Raw genomic sequence first — 5,002 nt, forward strand, 5'->3', positions numbered from 1 at the left:
CCCAGCATCAAAGGTGGAAGAGTGGGAGTTGCTGTTGAAGTCGCAGGAGACAACCTGGTCCTCGGTGTCAGAATTCTCTTTTTAAGAAAGAGGTCCATAAAGTTCTTTTTTTCTAACATTCTACTCTTTAAAATGTGGAGATGATTACTAGAACCCCAGAGACTAAGTTGTACCATAAAACTAAAGTTCATGCTACAAGAACCAAGCTGCATGTATCTGAGAAAATGTTCTCTCTCTCTCTCTCTCTCTCTCTCTCTCATAATCATGTTGTTATTATTTGGTCCTTAAAACATGCGTCAGCACATGCTTTATATCAGAAAGAAAAACTTTACCATACTTAAGATGCTTTATTTTAGATATCCTGTACATGTAACTAAACTTAAAGGATGTTAATGCAGTGAGACTCACACCCTAGTTATCCCTGTTTATCACCTTATTCTATATGCATTCACTACTTATGTATGCACATTTACTATAAGTATTTTTATTCGTATATTAATAATTTGAAAATGATATTCTGTATTACTTTAATAATTTCAAAGTCTGTGTAAGAGGCTCCTCATGTTTATTTGAATTCAATGTATACATTTATACAATAATTATTAATGTTTTACTTTGTTTTACCTACAACTTAAACTGGAAGGAATTCTAATGGATTAATGCTCTACCAATGTTCAGAAGTATATTACTGATGCCTGTGTGCTTGAAATTGTTAAGAACTTGCTAGTTAATTCTTATAGGTTGCCTTGAGTTTTTATTCACAAATACTGTGCAGGCATAAGTCTGTCAATATATTTGGTTCACAAACAGAAGATAAATTTCTAAAGTCCCACTCATTTAACATAAAATTATTTGAGAATATCCTTATATTGCATTTTAGATCAACAAATTGTGTTGAGTGCTTGTAATGTTAAGCAATAAAGAAGCAAACTAATCTGAGATTCAGCAAGTACAAACTTACAGTTGCAAGCAGCCAGAGACATGCAGTTTAGAAGGAAGCACTTGAATGAGCAATATGATTGCATTTCTACACCAAATGTAGTCATCTATTGCATCAATACCTCTCTTTAAATTTAGATTTCCCATATTTTTTTTCTGCTGAAATATATTGAATCACTACATCCTGCAGCTGGGATTTCCTGAAAACTTTACTGTCAAAGAGTAAAAATCCCACAGAATATCACTGGTGTTTGATAAGTGGCTATTCCTTAAGATTTATGAGGAAGATTTATTTATTCCTTAAATGAGGAGGTTTCCCTCCTCATTTGTATTCACTGAGAATTTCATACAATGTATTTGGTCATATTCCTGCCCCTCTCTAAACGCCTCCTAGATTTATTCCCTCCTTATACATGCAACTTTGCTTCTTCTTTTTTAAAAAAATAAATAAACAAAATAAAATAATAAATCCCAATTTGTACTGCCCATGTACAGGTGGATATATGATCTTTCAGTGGAATATGGTCAGCCTACCAGTGGCCACACTCTTAAACAAAAATGACTCTTTCTCTGTAACTATAAAAACATTGGCATGAGTATATTATAAACCATATAAATAAATTTGTAATCTAAAGACTGTTTATTTACCAGTAATGTCATAAAAAATCATGTTGTTGACATTGACCATCATCATTGTTATTTATTGTAGAATGATCTATCATCTGTCATAAACAATCTAAATTATTGCCTGAGTTTAATCTTCATCTTTCAATTTTTGACATAAATATACATGTCTGTAATGGCAAATATAGTCACTTTATACTTAACCAACTGCTACAATATAAAACAAAATGAAAGTTAAGAGTTTTAACACTGGAAGGCATTGTAAATTATTAGATCTTCACAACATAATTTCATTTGGTTTTGTTGAGCTAGGTTTTCCCATTAGATTAGATCTCAGTTCTTTGATGTGAAGTTGGTCTTTGTATTCATATAATACATTTTAAAGATTTACTAATGAATACTTGATATCTTCTAAGCTGTTTGGGGGATAATTATTAAACTACTGCAGAGGATGGTGAGAGCACAAATCTACCATGCAAATGTAAACTATTCTATTATGGGCTGGTTAATTTCATAACAGGGTGAGGTAATGATAGAAGTATAGAATTTTTAATCAAGTTTAAACCCCAACTCAGAAATTAACTATAGATATTATTTTCCATACTCCTACTATGAGATGTTTTGTTTCATTTTAAAATTAATTGTAAAATTATAAATTATTTTAAGTCTTATAAAGGTCATCTTAGCAAATCCATAAGTAATCTACTATAATCAGATTCAAGGAAATTTTGTACTGCATAAAATTTTGTTTGACCATGAGATAAACAGTGATGTCATTTGCTTCAAATTTATAATTGTGAAATACTTTTCATAAGGGTCTGGGGACACTGTGCACTCTGCAAACAGTACTTAGTAAGTGTCACCAAAATTTAGTGTCTAAAAATTTATACTCACAAGATGAATGGCTTCTAGTTTTGTCTCTATTATTGCATCTCTTCATAATTTCCTCTTGGCATTAGTATCCTTTCAGTTGTTCCTTTTTACCATGTTTTCTGAATGAACTGAAGAGAGACCTGAGATCTAAGCCTTTACTGGACATTTTGTCCAGACTTACTTTTGATTGATGCTTTAATGCTGCAGATTAAAAGAGATCAATAATAAAAGCAAATCTTTTTCATAACACTATTTATGGTTTTCTACCTCACCTAAAAACTTTTTCAGTTAAATAATTACAGGCAATTTCAATCCTATTTCCAAAATTGACATTTAGGAATTAAGTATTTAAATACCAAAGAGTAAACATGCTTATATGGAGCATTAAAATAAAATTAAATATAACTCAAGTTCACCAATTCATCCATTAGGAAAAAATCGGTATTAGAAGAAAAGGAAAAAAATGAAATCGAATGGTATTTAAAAGTAGAGAAATAAACCATCTCTGGCCTTCAACCAATTCCACAGGCTTTCTTGCGGGCTAAGTTCTGTCTGTGCATCAATGAAAAAATCAGTATTTGAGACATGAAGTAACTTTTGGGAGACATTGAAAAAGGCACCAAATGGTCTCTGTCTTTGCTGTGTTCAACTGTGAAATGAAAACTTACCACTTAAATCACTTCTACTGCAACCTAATTCGTTTTCCCTGAGCACAATACAGAATAAATCTCAGTGCCCTCTGGCCCACGAATTGTTCTTAAAATAAAGCCAACAATGTAGAAGTTTCTGTAGTTAGAATGTCTTCTCAATATCTACATATATTTGATATTTCAACTGTAGTTTGAAATTCATTTTCCCGTGAAATTTCTGGTGTACAAAAATGTCAAGCTCATTTAAGTGCTTGTTATAACACTGATAATCAGTATGACCTTGAGTAAGTCATGCTTCTTTAACAGAATTCACTGTCTTTTATAAAGGAAAAAAAAATCAAACCAGTTTCAGAGGCCTTTTTCATCTTTAAGTGTCTACTAATACAGCTAAGTTTTCAACACATAAAACAGTTCCAGGTTAGTATTCAGACATGGATCAACACGCCTAAGAAGAGCCAGTTGTACATTTAAGCAGTAGATCTGTATCTTCATGGAACATTTTGCTCTTACCTCACATAGGAGCCCTCTACTGAGAAACAAGGTTGCAAGATAATTCATTATGCACATTTATTTTTATTAAGACAATTTTGACACAATATAACTTAGATCATGGGATCCTTATTGTAAACAAACAAAAAATATTTACTCTTTATATAAATAAAGGTTTTGCCTGCATTTATGTTTGTGTACCTTTTATTTATCTGATACCATCAGAGGCCGGAAGAGGCCATTGGATTCCCCTAGCACAGTATTTACAGATGTATGTTAGCAACCATACAGATTGCTGGCAACTAAATCCAGGTCTTCTGGAAGAAAAGTCAGTTCTTTATAAGGCTGAGCCTCATCATAGTTCATAGGTACTAGGAGAAAGTATAATACTATTATTTTGCCAAATGGACAGCCCCCAAATTTTTTGTATTACTTATTTATGAATATGTGTGTGTGCATACATAGATGTGCACATGCTCAGAAGACAGTGTAATATCCTCTGAATATTTTTATATCAAGTGTTGAGCTACCCAAAATGGGTACCAGGAACCAAACTCCAGCTCTCTGAAAGACAAGCAATAGCGAGCAATTTTTTTTATTGTGACTTGTAAGCATAACAAAAGTATATATGGAAACCTCTCCAATGTTAAATACTAATTCCACTGCTCTCATTTACATTTCAGAACTTGATGGTGGTGTCCAATTACTGAAGACATAACATACTTTATTCACTGTACATGGAGAAAACAACCTGGTACCAACCTGGAAGCCTCATCACTTTTGGTTTGGTTTTTATGATGCTAGAAGGATATATGCACACTATGGAAGAAAAAGTGATTAACAGTTTTACCCAGCTGTGAACCCTGAGAGCTACAATAAGGACTTTCCTAGGATGACATGACCACTGGTGCAACAACAGGACAAATCACACAATTTCTAACCAACCACTTATTAGATTTAAAGCTTACAATCAGAAGATAGAGCTCAAGCTTAGTACTGTAAACTAGTCAAAGAACTGTGATTGGCTAGGTTATAGGTACTAGGAGAGAATGTAATTCTCTTATTCTGCCAAATGGACATAGTAAGAAACTACCCTTGAAGATCTTATCTTTAAACCATTTAGTGCATCTCTCAACCCTCAGCAGAAAAGCTTCTCTTTGTAGTAGATAATTATTAAAACAGACACCCTAAACTGGCTAATGGTCAGAGAATAAGAGTCTGTGGAATTCTCAATTCTAAATGATCCATCTATATCATACCCACTCCATGCCAAGGTTCAGGGATCCTCAAAGAATCAGGTATAGAAACATCAAAAGAGTCAGAGAGGAGACACCTGCAGAAAAACAGTGTTTGATGAAAATGAAAGCACCATTTCACATGTATACATGAACTTATGGCAATCTTGGCTACATTCACAAGATCTATAC

At 33.0% G+C, this 5,002-nt stretch overlaps 1 long non-coding RNA gene across 1 annotated transcript in view; it reads left to right on the forward strand.

Moving 5' to 3' along the window:
- LOC116092214 overlaps window positions 1-4,490 on the forward strand; it is a 9,182-nt gene extending 4,692 nt beyond the window's left edge. Inside the window, exon 3 of the long non-coding RNA XR_004119167.1 lies at window positions 4,259-4,490. This is a non-coding gene — a long non-coding RNA (uncharacterized LOC116092214). The remainder of the gene's footprint in view (window positions 1-4,258) is intronic.
- The last annotated feature ends 512 nt before the right edge of the window (window positions 4,491-5,002 follow it).

This window comes from Mastomys coucha, chromosome X (genome assembly GCF_008632895.1).
Source record: "Mastomys coucha isolate ucsf_1 chromosome X, UCSF_Mcou_1, whole genome shotgun sequence".
Taxonomy (NCBI): Eukaryota; Metazoa; Chordata; class Mammalia; order Rodentia; family Muridae; genus Mastomys; species Mastomys coucha.